The 23894-nt window shown below is 45.2% G+C and overlaps 1 long non-coding RNA gene across 1 annotated transcript in view; it reads left to right on the forward strand.

Moving 5' to 3' along the window:
- LOC129687212 (uncharacterized) overlaps nucleotides 1-22540 on the forward strand; it is an 86658-nt gene extending 64118 nt beyond the window's left edge. Inside the window, exon 3 of the long non-coding RNA XR_008721747.1 lies at nucleotides 22512-22540. This is a non-coding gene — a long non-coding RNA (uncharacterized LOC129687212). The remainder of the gene's footprint in view (nucleotides 1-22511) is intronic.
- The last annotated feature ends 1354 nt before the right edge of the window (nucleotides 22541-23894 follow it).

Below are 23894 nucleotides of genomic sequence, written 5' to 3' on the forward strand. Positions count from 1 at the left end.
ACTAAACTCATTCTTAAAACAACTTCCTCTCACCAAAACTCAATACCACCAGGACCACTGGAGTTCCTTCTGAGATCGGTGACCCAATGACTTTCTAGGTCCCACCTCTGTAGGACACATCACCTCTTAAGATCACCATATTGGAGACCAGTTTTCAAACATGTCAACCCTTGTGGGGACACACCACATCGAACCATAATACCCTGATGTGGTATTATATCCTGAGAAAAACTTGATGTCTATGTACTTGCTGGACTAAACAGTAAGGGTTTTCCCTCCCTCAGGACTTCTCCAAGCCTTTAATATTCTGATGTGTTTTGTGACTCTGAAATAGTGGCTCTTGGCCTTTCTAACATTGCCACTTTCTTTGTTAACATACAATATGTCCTGACTGGTTTCCCCTCCCACTACTCCTCCTAGTCCCCCACATTCCCACTCCCCCATTCTACTCCTCAGTTTTCCTGTTTGTCCTGTTGCAGTGACCCCTAACCATGACTATTTTCATTGCTACTTCGTAACTGTAAGTTTGCTACTGTTATTAAAGTGTAAATTTCTGTGTTTTCTGATGGTCTGAGGTCGCCCCTGTGAAAGGGTCTTCCAACCCTCAAAGTAGCAGCTACCCACAGGTTGAGAACCACTCTTCTAGAAAGCAGAAGACTAGAGTCAGCAGTGCTCCTTAGCTTTATTTAACCAAGCCCTGTTTTGTTTGTAGCATCCTATGAACTATTTTCCAAGACTTGGATTTATGAATTGTCCTCCTGGGCACTGTGTCCTTGGAGAATATATGCAAATGGTGGCAGCTGGGTTTGTGCTGCTGTGAAGAGGTCAGGTAGCAGGCATCTTAAGAGTTCCCAGAGGAGGTGGTATTGAGGATTTTAGCAGAAAGCATCCTCTTTGCCTGAATTAGAACAAATGAGGTGTCAGTGTTTTTCGCAAAGCTGGTGCCATCTTAGGGTGTCTGGGAACTGAGAAGTGCCAGACACAGGGGTACTGGAGCTTGCTTGCCTTGGCCTGAGTCTCTGCTCTGCCATCCAGTAGCTGTGCAGCCTTGAGCAGGCACTTGCTCCTTCTGAGCTTTCTCCTGCTGGAGAGGATGAACCAAGACCAGGTGGGGGATGGGCAGTATCTGGGAAGTGAACATGTCCACACAGTGGCTGAGACAAAGGTTGCTCTAGGCTTCTCCTCCTTCTGCCCTCACAGCCACCTACCTATCCCACAGGGCTTTTCTGGTGGTCAGGAAGCCTCCAGAAGATGCTGTCCCCTTCATCCCTGCCCTCTTGTGGCAGCTCAGATAGGTGGCATGGGACGATTCCTTCCCATCTACAGCAGCATCTTCCTGAGGACACTGTCACTCTCAGCACCTCAGGCCAACGAGCAACAGGGAAACAGATGCACAGGCCCCACTGTTTGCTAACACTCACAGACTGTCCTTCAGGTCGCCCTCTGTGATATGTCACCTAGGGGGAGCCAATCCTGTGTGCCTGTTCTATCAGAGTCAGCCCTCTGCCTGCATCTGTCACTGCTGATTGCATTTGAATGGCTTTGTCTCTTTTTTAAATAAAAGATTTATTCCTTAGCTGTCAGAGCTTGCCTTTATTTGAAAATTTAATCTTGTTTCTAGGAGTCTAGATTAACTGATTAGATTTAGGCATCTCTCTCACGGTTCTGGGAGAGGGGTGAGCCTGCTCTGTGCACAGGCCTCTGCAAGCCCTACGGTCAGCCAGCAAAGGTGGAAAAATCAACATCTCAGTATGCTTAGAACTCCATTTCTGCGGCAGGGCATCCTACGCCCCCGCCCCCGGGTCAGCTTCCAGGCCTCAGCTCCAGAGACGTTGTTTCCTGCTAGGGCTGTGCATCAAACCCACCTCCCTCCAGCTTTATGAAGGGACACCACTGTTCTGGTGAGGCTGTATCTCCTGTGCCCCCACATCTCCTTTCTTCTGTCTGGGCAGGATTCTGCCCTGCTGCTTATGCCACTGGATGGGGTCTTGCAGCTGATTCCTACTGTGTTGGCTTGTGCTGGCACTTAACTCCTCTGACCAGGCCTCGGATCTCCTGGTCTGGTGATGGTGGTGCTGTTAAATCCCATCTTGTAGGCACTTAGCAAAAACACAGAACAGCCTGGAGGACAGGTCTAGAAGTTCCTTCCACTCACATGCTGGAACCAGAAGTCCCAAAGCTTGACATGGACATGGACATTTAGCAAGGACCTCCAAACAGCAGCACCCATAACTAGAGATGATGGACCATAATGCATCCCCGGAGTTAAAGAACTTAAGCTCTAATCACTTCTTAATGGTCCCACAGTCAGCACTCACAAGGGAGTGAAATTTCTGCATGAGGCTTTGGGAAGGGAAGTTAGAGCCATGGTTGGGGGACATGGGGAAATACCCAGAGTGCTGCTCTGGACACTTTGACCACTGGGTCAGCCAAGTGGTAAAACACAACTCCCTTTGGGTGAGAAAATAGCAACAAGAGGAGCAGTGAGTCCCACGGTCACAATGGAGGGTAGCACCAAGGCAGGGCTGTCCCCATCCAGCTCTTGGCTCTCTAGTGCCTGGGCTATGGCTGAGCTGTGTCAGCCTTTCTTAGATGCAGGTCCCAGCCCTTGAGAGAAGCGTATACACTTAGAGGATCTTTGGGAAATCACAAAGGTTAAGGGGGGAGGGGTTGTAGAAACTGGCCTTGACCATAACCCAGGAAAGGCAGCAAGCCAGGAGCGCTGTCCCTGGACAGCTGCCTCAGAACTGTGAAGAACTGCCTGCAGTATGAGCCACCCTGCCATCCAGCCGCTTCAGCCCAGGGTGCTTTTTTTCTGGGTCTCCCCTTTCCTCTCCCGCACAGAGCCTGGAGCCTTGACTTTCCCGCTGCACTCTCGCCATCTGCTGGTTAGTGGCGGAATAGCAGCAAGTCTGCCCTCGGGACCGTTGCGGCTTCTCTGACAACCCGAGCAGAGACTGCTCCTTCAGCGCACAGGCACACAAACACATGCACTGGTGTACACCAACAGGCCCACATGAGCTCGTGCACGCAAACGCAGGCGTACACAGGTGACATGCACACATACACACGTACATACCCAGCAAGCACGCGGCCAAGTTGAATCTTACCTTGCTTCTTTCGCCTTCCCCCAGGTACTCATCCCAAGGATTCTGAGTTCCTGACCCGAATAGTCACCTAGAACTTTAATGACTTAAACTCTGGCCAGAGCAGATGGGCATCTGCCATCGTGGGTGCTTGCTCAGAGTGAGAGCTGGACTGTGTTTTGTTGCTTGGATGGGAGGCCACGCTTCTCTTACGGTTCACCCGGTTGATGGGCCAACGGGCAGATAGATCAAAAGCAGCCTCTGGCATCAATGAACGGCCTCTGGCATCAGTGGAGCCTGCCCCATGGAGCTCTGTGGTGCACTGAGGGGGGACATGCACCTCTGACTTTGCCACTTAGTAGACTAACTCCAAGGGACATGATCACCCCCATAACTCATCTGTCTGGGCCTCGGGAGGAACTGAGAAGATTGCAGCCCAACAGCCAGGCTGGGGTTGGGGTAACAGCACGTAAAGGGATGCTAAATGGAGCACGCAAGTTCTCACAACGCTCACGGTGTCCTTACTGATCCCATCTTGTTTTGAAATGTGGGTCTTCCGTTGATCTTGAACTTATACTGTTTCTTATCTTTAAAATAATGCATTAATGGAAACAGAGGCTAAACATATCGTTTAAACACCCATGTTCACAGCCCATCAGTCACAATAGCAGAAAGGGGAAGAAACTGCCCAGCAGGGGATGAGTGGAGAAAGGAAATGTGGTACAGCATACAATGGGGTATTGTTCAGGCCTGGAAAGGAAATTCTGACACACTGCAGCACAGATGAACCTTGAAGACACTGCACTAAGTGAAATAAGCCAGCCACAAAAGACAAAAGACCCCACCTGCCATATTTTGGATCTGGAGTATTCCCTGAAGGCCCATTTATTAAAGGCACCTGTATTGCTGTTGTAAGGTGGTGGACCCTTTAAGAGGTGAGCAACATGGACTAGGTGTTTGGGGAGAGTTTTAGTTAGGAAATATGAAGTCTGGGCAAAAGTGTGTATACTTACTGCCTTCCATAGTAAAATAGCATATGCTGTTAGTTTAAATCTGAAACACCCTTTCCCAGGAGCTCACATATTGAACAGGTACCCCAGCTGATGTGCCATATTGGAAGGCCATGGAGCCTTTGGCACGTAGGCCCTGGCTGAAAATACCCACCCTAGAACGAGTCAGTCCCCAGCTTTCTGCATTCAAGGAATACAGAGAGTGAGAGACAGAGCTGTGGCTTACCTTTGTAACCTCAAAGGAAGCAGTTACCAGCTTTATCAGCCGCCCCTGACAGTTGATATTTTCTACATATTTCCCGAGCTCTTAGCCACTGTGTGGCTCTCTTCTCACAATGGCTCTGTGAACCCTAAAATTCACAGGTCCAAGGAAACTGAGGCAGCGAATTTAAAACCTTGCCAACATGGGCAACTTGAAGCAGAGCTGTCCACACACCTGTCTTGTCTCACACTGCCAGGAAATGAAGAGAGCTGTGTCCTTTCTCCCACCTCCAAGCTCATCACAGGTTTTTGCCTGTCCCCAGGAGCAGCACCTTCCCCATTTCCTGCCACATGCCACTCCAAATGTTGAAGGACCGCCTCCTGCCTCTTCAGCCCCGCCCCCTAGGTACCTCGCAGGACTGGACATACCCTTTCCCAGCTGGGCCTTCATGTGTAAAGTTGGCAGAGAGAAAGCTGGGATCCTGCTGGCTTGCTTGAGACAGCCACACTGGGGGTTCCGGACCTCCTGCCGCCTCGGGTGGCCCCAGGCAGACACGTGCCACATCTCCGCTGACTCCAGTAGAGAAGTCACCCATCGTGCCGATTGCCATCATGCTGTGATTAGTTAATCACCAAGCCCGTGGAGCTTTTAATTAACCGCCAGCCCTGCTCGGGCAGCTGTTCCACAAACCACATCTGATCTCTGTCCCAGTCCCAGCTGACGGAGCGCTTCCATCACGCCGACGCTTGCGAGTAGAGATGCTGTGGAGATGGCTGCGGCCACAGCTACAGCCCTAACAGAAGGCACCAGCCGCAGGAGAGAGAGAAGACAGCCACTCTGGAGTGGGCCGTCAGCTGTGGAAGGGTGAGAGGCTGAGGAGGTCTACACTGTGAGTGTGGCCTGTGCTGTTCTTCCATGTGGTCAGATTAGCTCAACTCAAACAAGCGCAAGAGGAAAGGGCCTAGTTCTGGCCAGACAGTGCAAGGCTTTGGGCATGGCTAGATCCAGGAGAGAAGGCAAAATTACCGGAAATCTCAGAAAAGAATCATTTGTCTCCCCAATGTTACACGTGCAGGTAGACAGTAATACGGCCTCATTCTCTTTGATGTCCTCTCGCGCCTGCGCCTGCTCACCTCTGCACCTTCGAATAGGTTTGGCCTTACTTCCACTATCACCTTATCATATTTAATTTGAACCATTTGGGTGCATGCTCCTGTTATTCAATAGTGTGCAATAGTCTAGCTCAGTATTACTGACATTCGTAGGCTTGTTTCTTTCTACTCGTCTGTCCTGTGCATCCTTACCCGTGGATGCCAGGAGTTCCAGCCAGAAAAACTGTGACAACAAAAAATCACCTGCAAATACAGTCAAAGGTCCCTTGGGCTAACAGAATTGCCATTGCTCTAGACTTAGGGACATCCCACAGTCTACCTCCAGTGGGATGTCAGTGCTGCCCTGAGAACAGAGGCCAGAGGCAGACAGACAAGGGGAGCAGACAGACAAGGGGAGCTTTCAGCACATGGGCCACTGATGGCTCAGGTTCAGTATCTTGAGGAAAGCATGTGGGCACCACAATTGAGGGCCATGCTGTGCCGTCACCAAAACTCCCTTGAAACAGCAACTTAGCAGGACAGATGGTCTATTCAGCTCACAGTTTGGAGAGGGCTCAGAGTCTACGATCAGGCAGCCTCATTTCTTACCACTAGTAAGGCAGGCCCCAGTGGCCAACTGTCATGAAAGAAGCAATGTTAGCAATGTTCTGACACCTGGAATCAGGGGGAAGAGAAAGACCCACTCTCAGACACACACACCCTCAAGACACACACTGTCACCTGATGACCACTTCTTCATGCTGCATAGTCCCTTCCAATGCTGTGTACTTTCGGGGATCATTCAGTATCCAAGTCATATTCCACACAGACCCTCATGTAGCCAGCACACGTGGGGTGGGGTGGGGTCTGAGTGTCCGGTGAGCACAGGCAGAGAAGCATGGAGCACAGGGACAGGTGAGCCCCCGCTGCCCACACGGCTGCTTTCCACAGTCATGGCCCCTAGCAACATGAGGTGCCTGCTGCTATTGAAAGCGCATCACAGGCTGGAGAGATGGCTCAGAGGTTAAGAACACTGGCTGTTCTTCTAAAGGTCCTGAGTTCAATTCCCAGCAACCACATGGTAGCTCACAACCATCTATAATGAGACCTAATGTCCTCCTCTGGCATGCAGGTGTGCATGCAGACAAAACATTGTATACATAATATATATTTTTTCTCTTTTTTTAAAAGCACATCACATTGTAGCTGAGTTAAGGACTCATCTCAGGAGCCAATGCTTAGCGTCCTGAGTTACGGTTTCACAGTTTTCTTGGTGCGCTATAGCAGAGTCAGGACCCAGACCCAGTGTGTTAGTCCCTGAATCCATACATATGCACCTCACCAGCCCCTGCCAGGGGCCAGAGAAGGCCCCAGTACTGCCCACAGCCTTTGCAGCACTGTGTAGAGTACTTCTGGGAACAGGGAGTAGCTAAACACCTGTGGAGCTTCCTTCTTTTCAAAATCAGTTTTGAAATATGAAGTTTACTTTACATCAGTCACAAAAGTGTCCTTCTTCTCCCAGACGTAGTACCTGTTGCTCCGGCACCCCTGCCAAGACCTCAGTAACTGCTGGCCCACACACTCAAGGAACCTATGTGCTAGTGTGAGTGAGCTCATGGTGAAGGTTCTGGTTCTGTGAGGAGCTTGGCTGGCTAGATCCAAGGCCTGAAGCTCATTCAAAGTATTTTCTTTTAATTTTATAGCTTCTATTCCTCATGGACATAACTGTATTGATTTATGGGTCTGCTGTGTTATTTCCACACATGCATACCTTGTATAATAATAGTATATCTGGGTAATTAAGATACCCACATCTTATACTTCTCAGGGTGAGAAATTCAGGTTCCTCACTCCTAGCTATTTTGAGATATTCACTATAGTGCCACAATTGCCTGGAAACATGCTGGAATGTGCCTCTCCTATCTACGGCAATTTGGCAGGACTAGCCTCCCTTTCCCTTCCTCTCCCAGCCTCAGATCCCTAATTCCACACAGTATCGGAACCTCTGTGTTGTCCGTGTTTAAATTCTTTTGTCAATTAAATATTCTTAAAAGATTTATTTACTTTTATTATGTGGGTATTCTGCCTGCATGTACAGCTGTGTACCACATTCATTCAGTGTCCACAGGGCCTGGAACAGGGTGTAAATCCCCTAGCTAAGGTTGGTTGTGAGCCATCATGTGGGTGCTGGTCCTTTTGACCATTGAGCCATCTCTGCAGCTCCCTGTGGCTTAAATTCTTGAGCCTCTAACAGCTTTCTGGGTGTGGCACCTCCCCTTCCCCAGCCTCAGCCTCCTCGTATATAAAAGAGAAGAGCACTGCCCACTTTCCTGGGGAGCAGGGGATCCTGGGCTCCACTGCTAGCAATACAGGACTTGTGTCAGTAACCAAAATCCTCAATTTCTCCAACTGTAACGGGTGATAACACCCTAATACAGGTTGGAAATGAGTTCAGTGTGTGGTGTAGAAGCGGCAGAGCTCAGGAAATATCAAATATTCTCAGGCCACATCCAAGCCATGCCCCTGGCCTGGATCCCACTGTAGCCTCCTCTCTCCCACACCTGTGATCAGGTCCCTGACAGAGAGCTGTCACACCTTTGGATGTGTGTGAGCCACCTTCCTACCTCACCTGGTACGAAAACTCCATACTAGGGTCCTCCAGACAAGACCCCAAGCTAAGTCCCAATAGGCCGGGCTGCAGACAAGTGGCTGGTGCACAGGGCCCGCCCCATCCATGCAGCATGGGGTCTGTGTGTCCCCAATCCTTTTCTGTTTTAGTCACAATAAATATAGCAGGATTTTTCAAGCAACTTGCCCTGCCCAGAGCAGCACTGGCTCATTGTGGCCAACCCTAATTGCCCTCATTTGACCAAGAAGCCCAGCACCTGTGATTGACCTCTTCCCTTCACCTCTAGGAGCTGTGAATGGACAGCAGGACAAGCTCTTGCCCCAGAGCTACTGCTGATGCTGCTTCCAGCTCTGGCTTGGATTTTGAGAAATGGCCGGAATAGAACATGGAGGAGGCAGAGGCTGAACTTGCTTGATATTGTTTCTGTATGCCGCCACAGTGGGCTCTATGCCAGCTTCCCAGAGTCATTGTTCTGTGCCTTCCAGTCCCACCACTCCCATTGTCAGCCACCACAGTCCAGTGCTGTCTATGTCATATCCACCCCACTTACAAAGCATCTGCTGTGCACCTGGCCCAGTTCTAAGCACATTATCCAGAGAGCTCATGGAATGCTCACAGTTCAAACTACTTTTCATTTTGGGTTACAGAAAACAGACCCAAGACCTTAAGAGACCTGCACAAAGGCTCCAAGCTGGTATGTAGCTGTCCCCTCCAGAACCAGCACTCTGTGTCACAGCACAATCCTGGAGCCTGCATGTCTACAACTCTGTAAGCTCTCCCAACACCACTACAAGTGACATAAGACTAACAGGAGTGTCCCTTTCTAGATGAGGAAACGGGTCTATGAGATTCGGCCTCCCTGGGTTCATGGGTCAGGAAGACAGAAAAGAGAATGAATAGCCATGGTGAGCTTGCTAATTGTCTCATCGGCCTCTCCACATCTCCTCTCCATGCAAAGGTTTCCCCTCCTGTTTAGTAGAAAATGCATGAAGAATTATGAGACACCCTCACTCTACACTTAGGCACTTCCTCCCAGTGGGAAAGCAGGGTGTGTCCAGGCTTTGGAAGCATTAAGAAGAGAAAAAGGCATCGGTGCAGTGAGTCCAGGGATGTTCTGGAGGTCAACACATTCTTGATGCAAGAATGGAAGGAGAGCTGGCTTAGAGGCAGATGCTTTACCACACAGAATTCAAGAAAGAGGTAGAAACATTGAAGAGGACTCAAGCTGGAAATAATATAGAATAGAAAAACCCAATATTTTAATGAGAAATCTCAAAGGAAAGCCTTACAAAAAGAATGAGTCAGTCTGAAGATAAAATGTTAGAATTCAAGGATAAAGTAGACAATAAAGCAAGGCGTATGGAAAATGTTTTTAAAACACAAGAAAAGGAACATATAGGTTATCTGGGACACCATGAAAACCCCAAATTTTTGAATTATATGCATAGATGAGGGAGAAAAATCCCAAGTCAAGGACATAGACTACATCTTCAATAAGATCATATTTCTTCCCCAAACTAAGGAAAGACACAAGCCTATGTATATAAGAATCTCGACAGAGAACCAAAGAGACAAGACCAGAAAAGAAAATCCCCATGACATGGTTATCATCATCAGACACTACGTATACATGACAAGAAAGTGTGTTGGAAGCTAAGAGAAAAAACACAAGTCACACACAAAGGAAAACCCACCTGAATAAAGCTGATTTCTCAAGGAAAATTCTGAAAGCCAGAGAAGCCTGGAACAGACCGTGATAGCCAACCTTGACTAATATACCTAGCAAAAACTATCCACTATAGTTGAAGGAGAATTTTTTCCATGATATAAACAGTCTAAAATTGTTATAATCAACAAACTAAACCTAAAGAAATTACAGGATGTAATATTTTAGGCTGAAGGAAAAAATGAACATAGCAGAGAGTCTGTGGAAAGAAACTCAAAGCCATAGTTATTAAAACGCAATGTGCGACCGAGAACACAACACCCAAAATCCACACATTGACCACAGTAAACATGCATATGTCATTAATAACCTTAAGTATCAATGGCCTCAGCTCTCCAATCAAAAGACAGAGGCTGACTGAAACAAAATCCATCTATTTGTTGTGTACAAGAAAAACACCTTAACTTTAAGATAGTCACTGCCTTAGAGTAAAAGGATAAACAAAAACACTCCCATTAAATGGGACCAGAAAGCAAGAAGGTGCTGCTCTAAATATCTGACAAAATTAACTTCAGATTGTAATGGAATCTGAACTACAGGAGAACTACAGTTACACCACCTCATGAAAGTATTCTTTTTTTGTTGTTTGTTTGTTTTTGAGGCAGGGTTTCTCTGTGTAACAACCCTGGCTGTCCTGGAACTTGCTTTATAGACATGGCTGGCCTCAAACTCTCAGAGATCCTCCTGCCTCTGCCTCCAAAGAGCTGGCATTAAAGGTGTGTACCACCACTGCCTGGCATGAAAGTTTTCTTAAGAAAGAAACTTTAAGTGCTAAAATTGTCCTGGGTAAACGGGTCACTTTAGACCAAACATACATTTCTGTTCAGTGAGTCCTTGACCTCCAGGTTGTGAGACCAGCCTAACAGATGAACTACTATATTTATGACTCTGTAAACAAGGCTTGCTTCTTTCCTGTGGGTGTCCTTAGCTGCCTTGGTGTGTACATCTCACAGCTGCAGTTTTTGCCTTTTAAAACTAAAACAATGTGAAGATGGGGGCTGCTCTCTACTTCTCTGCCTAGGATACCCCTGCCAGTGGTGAAGAAAGGCTCCATGCCATTTGTCTTCCTCAGGCCTCCCTGGTGGCCTTTCTTCAGGGACCCCAGAGTCAAACTAAAACTAACCAGCAGAAATGAGGCGGGACACTTAGCCAAGGTGACATTACTATCCTCAACATATGTGCACCCAAAATTTTGGGCACCCAATTTCAGGGGGGAAATGTACTGCTAGATTTAAAGATACAGATTAACATTAAAGTAGGTGGTTTCAATACCCACTTTCTTCGATAGACAAGTCATCTGGACAAAAAACATATAGAGAAAAACATCAGCATTATTTGACATCCTATATCAATGTGCTTAACAAATAGTTACAGAATACTTCACAGAAACACATTCTATACAGCAGGGCATGAAAGGTTTTCTAAAATAGACCACATCTGGGACACCAAACAGATATTTACAAGTTCAAAAGGATTGAAGTAACTCCTTGGATCCTATCTGACTACAATGCAATAACACTTGAAATTGACCACAAACAAACTCATGGAGATTAAAGAACTCATCACCGAGTGATGATTTATTAAAAAAAGAAATCAATAAACAAATAAAAAATACTGAAACTAAATGAAAATGAAAACAAAACAAAACCTCTATGACACAGTGAAAGCATTCCTACAAGAAAAGTTCATCGGTCTAGGTGCCTACATTAAAACAAAACAAAACAGAAAGAGCACAAATAAATGACTTCTTGGTGCAACTCAAAAACTTGGAGAAACAAGAACAAACCAAATACAAACTCAGTCAACAGCAATAAATAATACAAATCAGAGCAGAAATCAAGGAAATAGAAGCAAAAGATAATACAAAGATTCATTGGGTCCTTGATAAGATAAGCAAGACTGACAGACCCTTAGCCCAATTAACCAAAAGAAAGAAATGGAGGACACAAATTAACCAAATCAGAAATGAGCAGGAAGTATGATGACAGACAGCAAAGAAATTCAGAATATTATCAGGGAATATTTTTAAACCTTGTGCTGCATTATGCTGGAAAACCTTAAAAAGAAGAAGAATTTCTTGATTCATTAATTCTAAGTTAAACCAAAAAGAAATCAACAACCTAAAATACCTGTAACAAATAAGGACATTGAAATGGTAATAAAAAGCCTTCCAGCTTAAAACAACAACAACAAAAAACTCCAGAGCAAAGACACAACAATAACAAAAAAGGAAAGGTACAGGTCAGTATTGCTCATGAACTCAGACTCAAATATTCTCAATAAAATGCTAACAAACAGAATACAGATGTACTTCAAAAAGATTATCCATCATGACCAACTTGGCTTTATCCCTGAAATACAGGGGTGACTCAACATATACACTTCAAAAAAAAAAAAAAAAAAACCAGAACAAACAAACAAAACCAATATGTAATAAACCATGTAAATGGATTTAAAGGCAAAAATCACATGATCATCTCAATAGATGAAGAAAAAGCCTTTGATAAAATCCAACATGCCTTCATGATAAAAGTCCTAGAGAATGTAGGGCTAGAGGGAACACACTTCAACATAATAAAAGCATATATGAGAAACTCACCACCAACATTACCCTAAATGGAGAAAGCTTGAAGCGACCCCACTGAAGTCCAGAATAAGACAGGGATGTCCAGTCTCCACTCCTTTTCAACATTGTGCTCAAAGCACTAGCTGGGGCAATAAGACAAAGAAGGAAATTAAAAGGGTACAAATAGGAAAGAAGTCCAGCCAACCCTATTTGCAAATGACATGAAATTACACATTAGAGATCCCAAAAATTTACCAGAAAACTTCTAGAATGATGAACAAATTCAGCAATGTGGCAGGACACAGAACCAACTTGCACAAATCACTGTCTGCACGCCAACAGCAAACATTCAAAGAAGAGATCATGGACACTCCCATGCACAATAGCCTCAGAGAAAATAAAATATCTAGGAATAAACCTAACCAAGGAAGTGCAGGACCTCTACAATGAGAACTTTAAACTGAAGAAAGAGATAAAGACACTAAACCAGCAGTTCTCAGCCCATAGGTCACGACCCTTTGTAGTCGAATGGCCCTTTAACAGGAGTCATATATCGGGTATCCTGCATATCAGATGTTTACATTACGATTCATATCAGTAGCAAAATTACAGTTATGAAGTAGCAACGAAAATAATTTTATGGTTGGGGTTACCACAACATGAGGAACTGTACTAAAGGTTTGCAATGTTAGGAAAGTGAGAACCACTGCTAGAGAGTTTGGAAAATCATCCCCTGCTCATGGATTGGTAGAATTAAAACTTTGGAAATGACCATTTTACCAAAAGCTGTTTACAAATTCAATACAATCCCAGTCAAAACCCCCACCTCATTCTTTAAAAAAAAAATAGAAAAACTAGCCTAAACTTCATATGGAACCACAAAGGCTCACCAAAACAATACAAACACACACACACATACACAATGCTGGAAGGATTGCAATTCCAAATTTAAGACATATTACAGAGCCATAGTAATAAAAAACGGTATATTACTGACACAAAAACAGACATGTAGATCAATGGAACAAATTTGACAACACAAACATCAATGCATATAATTTCGGCCACTTAATATTTAACAAAGATGTCAAAAACACACACTAAGGAAAAGAACATATCTTCAACAAATGGTGCTGGAAAAACTGGATTTCCACATGCAGAAGAGTTAAATTATTGCTGTGTCTATCATCTTGCACAAAAAACTAATTCCAAAAAGATCAAAGACCTAAATGTGAAACACTGAAACTTCTAGAAGAGAACAGAGGCAGTGCCCTACCTGCTATAGGTTCAGGAAAGGATTTTCTGAATAGGACTCCATCTGCCCAGGAATTAGGTCCATAATTGACCCATGAGACTTCATAAAACTGGAAAGCTTCTGCACAGCTAAAGAAGCAACTGGGTGAAGAGGAAGTCCACAGAATGGGAGCTATGCATCTGACAGAGGATTATATCCATACTATGTAAAGAACTCAAAAGACAAAGAATCAGAAAAAGAAAGGACCCATTTGAAAAATGGATCTGAGAACTGATCCATTTTCTCAAAGGAAGAAAAAGAATGTCTAAGAAATGTCTTTTTGAAACGTTCACTGTCCCTAGCAATCAGGGAAATGCAAATCAAAACAACTTTGAGGTTTCAGCTTACCTCAGTCAGAATGGCCAAGTTCAAGAAAACAACTGACAACAAATACTGGAGGGGTGTGGGGGAAACCCTCCTTCCCTGCTGGTGGGGTTGTGAACTGGCACAGCCCCTGCACACATCAGTGTAGGCAAGTCTCCAAAAGCTAAAAATAGATCTACCATATGACCCAGCTCTACCACTCCTTGGCATTTGCCCAAAGACTTGACAGCCAACTTTACAGATACCTGCTCAGCCATGTTCACTGCTGCTCTAGTCACACTAGCTAAGAAACTGAAACAATCGAAATGCCCTTCAACCACACACTGACAATAAAAATGCAGTACATGTATACTATGGGAAACTGTTCAGCGGTAAAGAAAAATTAGATCATGAAATTTGCAGGTAAATGGACAGACCTAGAAAAGAGGAAAACCACACCCCAAAGACAAATGTCTCATGTTCTTTCTCATCTTAGGTTCCTAGCTCCAGATCTTCAGATAAAGTGTAGTTCTCACGCCCTCATCAAGGAAACTTATCTTTGCAACAGATGGGGACCATACAGAACACCACAACCAATCAACATGCAGAGTTGTAGAGCCCTGTCCCAATGGCTACATCTACAAAGCAACTCATGTACCTAATGCTCATGGAAAAAAATGTGGAAGAGAGGGCAGGAAGACTGTAAGAGCCAAAGGGTGCAGATGCGCTTCTGCTCTGAGACTGTGTCCCATAGTAATGTCAGAAGCCTCGCCCGTAAAGTCTCACGAATATAACACGAGCTGAGCAAGGACAATAACAGGCATGCCAACGTGGATGAGGGAAAGACAGGAGACCTCAGCCTTGTACAGAGGAGAGGCAATTAAGGAATGCTTAGAGTGGGAGCAATAGTCTGCTGGGAGAAGAGCGCAACAGTCGGTTATCTGAAAGCAAGTGGTCAGCCCTGCAGTCCTGCAGACAAGTAACATCATACAGACCGAGCAGGTTATATTCAGGGACACATATGTATGGACACATATACCTATAACAGCAATTAATGAAAAAATAGACCACAAATTTGAAAGAGCGAGGAAGGCTATTTGGGAAGGTTTGGAGGAAGAAAAGAGAGGGGGAGTTGATGTAATGATATTTTAATCTCAAAAACAAAAGAAATAATTTTTAATTTTTTTAAAGAATGACATGGCACCACATCTGTCCCTAAGGAACTAGAGCTGAGACAGTGATGGGTCAGTGATTAGTCACACCCTACCTCTTGTTCTTTGTTTAAACCTGAACCTTATGTCAGTACTCCAGAGGGACTGGGGGTCCCAAGACCCCTTTATACAAGCCTTATTTCTCAGACTTGCCTTTCTCCACAGAGAAGCAGGAGATTCAGGCTTCAGGGGACGTATGCTCACAACCCGACCCCAACCCTGGTCTCAGATTTTTGCCGTTTTGCCTGGCATGCCTCCTAGCTGGGAGTATGGCTGAGGAGGGGCTGAGCACAGCCACAGGAGTTGCCATCAGTGTTTGTTTTAAAATTTGGTCTCAACCAGGTTTATACAAAAATCATGATTTCTGGTTTCATTTGAAAAATTGAAAGATTAAACCATACCCACTGTTCCACAAAGCCATGACCACCCAAGTCAGGTGACAGCTGTCCTATGAAGAAGTTGGGTGCTGCTGTCCTTATCCCACAAGCTCACCTCTGTAGATCACTTAGCTTGCTCTTGAACTTGAGACTCTGATTTACTTACTGCATTAGACAAGACAGGAGATGCCTTTGGGGCACATGTACAGAGACAGGCCTTGTCATTTTTGATGGAGCTCCTGGGTTTCACATGTCTTCTGGACAAGTCTAGGGGCTCTTGGGCCATTGATCTCCTCCCATCCGTGGAATGAGGACAAGTCCTGGTATCTTCCAAGGGCATGTGCAGCTCTGACTCTTCCAGCCTCAAGGCCTGTCCTGTGACCTTGGCTCTTCAGGGGGCTGGACAGCTCAGCCTCTGCCAGAGCGTTTGCAGAGAAAAAGGAAACAAACAGAAGGAAGGCACATGCTCAAGGTTTCCTCTATGCTGAATGTTCCAAAGATGCTTCTCTTCACTGACCTATCCCCTCCCCTCAAACTGAGAAGGGAGTGAGACTGGGGACAGTCCAGCCAGGAACAGGGCCCCTTGTTACTCTGATGTTTAATCGAAGCTTTCACAAACATCATATTGACATGCTGCCTTGCAAATGTTTCCCTGAGGACCAGTCAGTGCTGGAGGTGGGGACACTCATTGTTCCCATTCTTTTCTCACTCCTGTAACTCTCATTTCTGCGCTCACTGCAGTCCCAGGTCCAGTCTAGACTTGTATTCCATTTCTCTCGGGCAGCATTTCTGAACTTGATGTATCCTGTCCCTGTGTTTCCTCAGTTGGCACTTTCCACTTCACCTGCCCTAGGTTCTGTTCATATCATTAGAGGTTCCTGGACCATAAAGAATTCAAGAAGTTCTCACACAATGAATGAATGAGCCTTGGATGGTCTGATGTTACCTCCCAAACTCATATTTGAGACTGACTTGCCTCTGCAGCAATTTTAGGAGGCCAGGCCTTTGAGAGGTGGCTAGGTCTTAAGAGCTCTGTTCTCGGGAACAATCAATGCTATCGCTGTGTCAGAAGGTACATGGGTCAGTGAGTCAGATGTCATGAGTGGGTCTTTTCTCTGCTCAGCCCCCACTTGACTCTCTTTATCTTACACCTGCTTACCTTTCTGCCATAATGTTATACAGCATGAAGGCCATCCCTGTGCTGGTTCTTCATCTTAGACTTCCCAGACTACAGAGCTAAATAAACCCCTAAGGCTCACAGTTTTCCTAATTTGGGGTATTCGGTTATAACCATAGTAAACAGACCAAGACAGCTTTCCAAAGCAGCCAGACACTCACTCCCCTTCCATTGCTGAATCCTACTCAGGTCACTTTCTGTCCCAGGGGTTTCCCCTCTTCGGTACATTTGCTCCATACTGCCCACTTTCCAGCCCTCACAGTCCTCCTTGCCAGGTTCTCAGCATTCTTCAAGGTCTAGTTCATGGGGTCTTCTCTGATCCTCCCATGCTGACTGCCTATGATATGCTTTGCATTTTGTTACACTTTTTATAACAGCACTGAGCTGAGCCATCCTACCTGTGGTGGCTAGGACCCTACCTCTGTGTTTGTGATGACCATGCCCCACCTGGTGGTTGCCATGACCACTACCCCTATGGTTGCAGTGACCTCCTCCCTGTGATTGTGATGCCCAGCCTACCTGTGGGAACTCTACTGTGTTAGCCTCTATTGTAATTGTGACCAGGCACTAAAATGTTGAAATATACACAAAGGGAAACTTCTTCAAACTTTCCTTCAGTCTTAGGGTATTGGCAACTGACAGCTTCTGGAGGAGGAAGAAGCATTCTTCATTGAGATTGTGGTCCTGGCACATTGCCTATGCTCCAGGGGGTGGCTGCACATCCATGCACATATGGACAGAATGAACTGGACTTAGTGGGTTATTTAAAATAAGAAAAAGGAAAAAATGGAGGAGGAGGGAAAGGAAGAAGAGATCATTAAGGTGGGAGGGGGTGTTGAAGAGGAGTCAGAGGAGTTAGAGGGGGAAATGGAGAGTAGACATGGTCATATTTCATTGTATTCATGTATGGAAGAATTTTTTTCAATTTTTTTTACCTCAAAAACAAAACGAGAAATACTTTGCTCCAGTTTAAGTTTTAAGGTACGCGTACACATATGGGTTGTTCATGCAGATTTTATTTCATGACAGCAAAGATGATAGCACAGCAGGACACAGAGGCCACAGGCAAGAATGCTGCATCCAGGCAGAGAGAAAGCACACCCTTGGCCTTGCAAATCTCTATGAGTCCATATAAAATGGCACAGAGGAAGCATGCTGCTGAAGCGGCATTTGTGCCCGAAACTAGAAATCCAGGCCACAGTGCTGAATCTCTGAGGCATTCTAACCTGAGGCTGTCTGTGCCCCTCCCAGCCCAGTCCCAGGCAGTGAGGACCCCAGCCTCTGATGTCCAGTAGCTTTGCACAGCACCCACTCTTGGCAGCTTTGCTGGGCCTAAATGAACTGCTGGTAAGCTAAGAGCTCTGTTGGCCTGGTACTTTGGACATGGCTTGCTGGGCCACATACTTCGCTGGCCTCAGCTGGACACATGCACAGGAAAACCTAGATAGGCTCCATGTAGCCATGTTCTCCTGCCAGCCCTGGGCTTACACATTAGCACAAAGATGAAAAAGAGCCCAGCAGAAAGAGACAGAGAACACACTGAGAAGCCTGGGCCTTGAAAGCACTCCTGCAGTAGGCTGCTTTTAAAATGGCTCCCATGGTGCTTGCCTTCTTGTATCCTCACCCGGTGTCATTCCTTGTCTGGGAGCAGCTGACAGAGTGACTTGCTTCTCATAAACAGAATATGGCATGAATGACGGGTGTCTCTTCCAAGGTGATGGTCCAAACCCCTGGATTTTGCTTAACTCTTCTTTTTTTCTCTCTTTCTTCTCTCTTGCTTCTTGGATTGAATCAAGGTGCATGTGGAGAGTGGCACATCTCTTAGGAACCTCAGATGGCCAACTGCCAATTTAAGCAAAGAACTGGTGTTCACTGCCAGTCTGCACACGAGGAAACTGAAAGCAGACCTCCCCCATGTCAAACCAATAACGAGACGAGGAAGACCCAGTGAAGGCCTCCTGATTCCTGACCCACAGAAACTGTGAGGTCACCAGTGTTTGTTTTAAGCCGTTGAGCTGGGGGATAACTTGTCACTGGTACAGTCCCTCGCCACATGGAGACCCTCAGCAGAGAACCCATAGCTTTGACTGAAGTACGTGATCAGGTCCTGTCAACCAGTCATGCAGAGGCAAAGTCAGTGGGAACTACTGTCCCTACATGTGAAAAACAAAAATATAAAAATGTTTAGGTTCATTTTAAGGCAGAGAATTCATAGCCTGTCTCCAGGCAGGGACTGCATGGTTCCTAAAACCCAGGTAATTTCTGAGGCAAAGAAAATAAATGGGTAAACGGAATTGATACAGACGGGGGATCAGAATCCAAGAAGACTAAATCTGAAGAAGTTTTCCATATTTCTCATAGGTAGTATAAGCTCTTGCTGTATGTATATATTACAGAATTGCCCAAGCAGGGTATTTAGCCTACACAGTCTGTACTTATTAGTGTGTTGTGACAATATTTTAGTGTCCAGCTTCCAACAACAACAACAACCACAAGAAAAACCTATGAAGTACACACTGGGTGTGGGGAGGCATGCCTGTAACCCCTGAACCTGGGAACATGAGACAGGAGGATCTTAAACTTGAGGCTAGCTTGGGCTACATAGTGAGACCCTCTGTAAATAAATAAATATTTAGGTGTACAAAAAGAGCATCAATGTGAGACACATATTTAGGAGAATATTGCAAGGGGAAATTGTCCTTAAGTGTCCACAAATGTGTTTAGCAAGGACTACATTCAAAGAATTAGAGGGTCTCATGTTTTAAATTTTAAATAAAATGGTATCAATAATAACACAATAATAACACAATTAAAATAAAGAGATAGATGCTATGAAAATAAATGGAAATTCTGGAATTGAAAGGTACTACGGAAATACAGCACTTACTAGAAATATTATGAAGCAGATTCTACATGGCAGAAGGAAGGACCAGTGAACCTGAAGACATAGTAGTTAAAAACTATGCTTGTTTAAAGGATGGAAATTAAGAACACAATTCAAGAAAAATTAGGAGCTTTAGGAAGTAGTGAGACAGCATCAAGAAGCCCAAGGCATGACGGGAGTCCCAGAAACAAGAAATGCAAAAGAGAACAAAAGAAAAAGGCACAGGAAAATGTTGGAGAATAACAATAGTCCAAAACATTAAATACTTTTGCGGATTAAATAAGAATGTCCCCACAGCCTCAATGAGACCCAATGCTTTATCTCCAGCTGGTAGGGTTATTTTGAGAATTGGTAGAAACTACAAGAAGCAGACCCAGGAGAAAGAAGCAGGTCATTGGAGTGGGGCCCCCACTTCTATCAACTTATAATGCACCCAGAATCATGGAGCCAAGGGCCATGGACTAGAAGTCTGGAGCCAGGAATCAAAATAAATCTTGCCTTTTAAAGCTGTTTGTCCTAGGCAGTTGGCCACAGTGATGAAAAAGTAACTTTTAATACAATTCTGAGCAGTTCCAAAAAGCTCCCAAAATAATAAATTAAAAAATGGTATATGCCACACATAAAACATGAAAACAATGGTAGAGGTCATCAAGAAAGAAGGCAATCCTGAACACAGACAGGGTAGCAACATCAACAAGGGATTCAAAGACACCTGGCCCAAGAATTCCACCTCCTAGCAATGCTTTCTTTAAAAATGAAGGGAATAAAACGGATTGCCACATAGCGACAAAACTCATCGTCAAAATCTGAAAAGTGAATAATGTTATCTCCAAAAACAAACAAACAAACCCACCCTACCTATGAGCCCATTTATACAACAACCAAAACAGGCAAACCCTGTAACTTAGAAGTTAGCTGCCCCTGAAGGTAGCCAGTGAGCAGTGTTCCAGGGGAGGTGCCAAGGTGCTAATCCCATTAATGTTTTGTTGCCAAAAACAAGTGGTATTTAGTTAAATATGCTTATTATTTGTCCTATAATTATTCTGGCAGTGTTATTTAACCTGTGATTGTAATCAAGAAGAGACAGACACAGTTACATTTTAGATTTGCCTTACTTCACCTTGGGCTTGGCGGATAATTCACCTATGCTCTCTCTCATCTCCCAGGCTGCATCCCATTCCGCCTGCTTTAGTCATTCCCAGCTGGACTATCTCCCATTCAGAATTCCTTAAGTACTTGCTTATTCTTTATCTGGGTCACTTTCTCCATCCACACCATCCTCGGAGTCCTTCCTCCCAGCCAGCCCATGTGGTTCTCTCTCCACCTAGCCCATGGTGGCTTCCTCCTCTCCTCTGACTCCTTCCCAAGATCCTCTCTGTCTCAAGCCCTCTAACCTTAGCTCCACTCACCTCACCTTTTCCCTGCCCAGGTCCCCTTCTTTAATTTACCAATTAGGCAGTTTTACAGGACAGGACAAAGTGCATCTGGGCAGTAATCAGATCCTGAGGACCAGTAATTAGCATCAAAATACCAGCACCAGAGCAATCCCCAACAATGTTTTCAGTTGTGAGTCTAGCAGACTGACTGCATTCATAGTTTACCCAAAAAGCTGATCGTATTAGCCCTCCCCTGTTGGGATACCTTATTGCTTCCTGTGTTTCCCTGGCATTTCCCATCGGAGCAGGACTTCTGACCTCCAAGGTCCTCTATCAGCATCATTTCCCATCTAGCCATCACTGCCTTTGTTGTTCCTTGAGTATGATATGCCCCCATCCTCACCCCAGGGCACATGCTTGTCCATCTGGATGTGGATTGTGTATTGGTGGAACCAGAATACCAGCGCTCACACTGCCTGGTAGCAAAAATGCCTATGAGCAGAAACAAATGATTTTTTTAAAATTAATTCTTTGAAAATTTCATACAATGTATTTCACTACCCACCTCTGTGTCCTCTTTTTATTTTTTTTAAATCCTATCAAGTTCAAATTATACTGCCCATTTACTCTTAGGTGTGTAGCTGCCCACTGGAGTGTGGTTGACCTTTGTGAGCCCACACCCTTAAAAGACAAACAAACATAACCTGACTCTCCAGCTCCCAGAATTAAGCAATAGCTGCTCAGCTAGGGGTGGGACTTTATATCCGCTCATTCTCCATGCTGGGATTTGGTTTAGCTTGACCTTGCCTGGGTCTTGTGCATACTATCACAACAAATGTGAGTTCATATGAGCAAGTGGCCGGGCATATCCAGAAAAGATTTTCTTGTAGTCACGAATCACCTCTGGTTCTTACAATCTTTCTGTCCTTTTTCCCAGTGACCCCTGAGCCTTGGGGGGAGGGGATGTGGCAGATCCCCTGTTTGGGGCCGAGCATTCTGCAGTCTCCATTTTTTACTACAGAAGGCAGCTTCTCCGATGAGGGTCCTGACGTGCATTAATCTGCAGGTATAGAGATGAGTCATTAGGAGGTGGTTCAATTCTGTCTGTTTAGAAAAATGATTATAGATTCTATAATAGTGCTCTATTCAGAGCTGGCAACCCTGAGGTTGCCGTGATGCCAGCTAACAGGAGGGTTCTGTTCTCCATCAACCAAAGAACTCAAAGACAGGGAAAGGCTTGGCTCAAAGTGCAAGTTTATTAGCAAGCGTTACAGACTCTGCAGTGGTCAAGCCTCTCGCCCTCCAGAGATGGAGAGTCCGGACCAACACTGAGGGAGTCTGGGTTTTATTAGGGTTGAGGGTGTCTCACCCAGCGATCCCCTCTTCCTTTTTTCCACTGGTCTAAAGGTGTCTCTGTGCCCTTCTGTAGCAATGATTGAGCCTCTGTCTCTGTCTGGAAACACAGAAATAACTTGTCTGGGGAGAGAGGTTGTCACAGAAGCCTTCTATATCTCTCTTTCTCAATGGTGAGTCCACAGTCATCGATGTCACTGAAGAAGAAGCTTCTTGCCCCTTACAGTGAGCAGCAGCATAGAACACTGGACTTCCACATGGCCTCCGGGATCAGCATGAGCCGTGAACCTCAGCATGGTCTGTAGTGTGAGGACAGCCCACAGCCATCAACATGTCCCTTGGCTGCAGCCCTGACCACAGGCATCAACAAGTTAATTTCTTTTAAATGTTGCCTCTGTCATATTTCTGGCTAGCAGGCTCCTAGGGAAGGCAGTGGGGGAGGGGCAAAGGAAGCTGGTATTCCACAGCTCAGTCTTAAACCTATAGTCATAAGGCCAACCAGATCTCTGGAACTTGTGACATCTGTGCTTCTGTTACCCAGGTGGTTGGGGTCTGGGCTGGGTGCTTTCAGGTTCTTGGCCTTTTATTCAAGGAACTGAAATAAAGGTGCATATAGATCACAAAGTGTCACGGAGAGTGTTATTCAAAGCAAAGTGATAATAAAGATTAGAAAGACGGTCTAGATTTACAGCAGGACCTTGAGTGCAGTTACTCCCAGGGTCTGGTTATTGTTTGGGGCTAGGAGTTTGGGAACGAGGGATGTAGGAGGTGGTTCTCTATTTTGACTGACAGATTGAGTTATATAACCATTTCCCCACCTCATAAATCTCTTCCCATAATGCATCTGATGTTTATCATATGCATGCCTATTAATGTATAAGCCTAAGATGGTAAATAGATGATTCTCCCTAAAAGCATCCTATGAGGGAACAGTACAAAGGCCACTGCTGTTTTGTTACATGGGTGTAGTATGCCTATCAAACTGCCTTATAAACATTTATGCGTAAGCCCCTAGGTCAGTGTTGCTGTTAGCCACAATTGAACATGGAAGGAAGCTTCCTTTTACAGTGGATGGTGTACCACCGAGACTCATAATCCCCAGAGGAAGCTCCTAAAAAAGTAGTCCAGCGTCATTTGTGCCACCCTCCATAAGACACATGGAACATTATGGAAGAGGAAAGCAAAAGAATCTAGAAACCAGCTCCAGGCATGAAGCTGGTTTATTTCCTCAAAGTTGAAATAATTCACCCTGCCAGCAAGGCTTCTTAAGATTCAGGAAGTTCTAAATTGACACATACCCTCCATGAAAGAGGTTGGAGAAAGGTTCATGAGCCTCAGGAACAAATAACTCAGGAGTCTCAAGAAGTTCCTGAAAGGAACAAGACACACAGGGCCCTCCCAAAAGGTAGATACCCAATAAACAATTGCTTGGTCATCTGGAGTAACTGTAGAAGTCAGGAAGTTAAAATGTGCCATTATGTGGCAGGGAGGGACAAAAGATGGGGCAATAATAAGGTACAAATGATTTGAAGAAAAGAAGAAAATGGGGGGCTCTAATTAGGGAGAGAAGGGAGATAAAAACAGAAAAAGGAAATGGGAAGGGTAAAAT

The sequence above is a fragment of the Psammomys obesus genome, unplaced genomic scaffold, assembly GCF_907164565.1.
Source record: "Psammomys obesus unplaced genomic scaffold, mPsaObe1.curated_primary_1811, whole genome shotgun sequence".
NCBI classification, from domain to species: domain Eukaryota; kingdom Metazoa; phylum Chordata; class Mammalia; order Rodentia; family Muridae; genus Psammomys; species Psammomys obesus.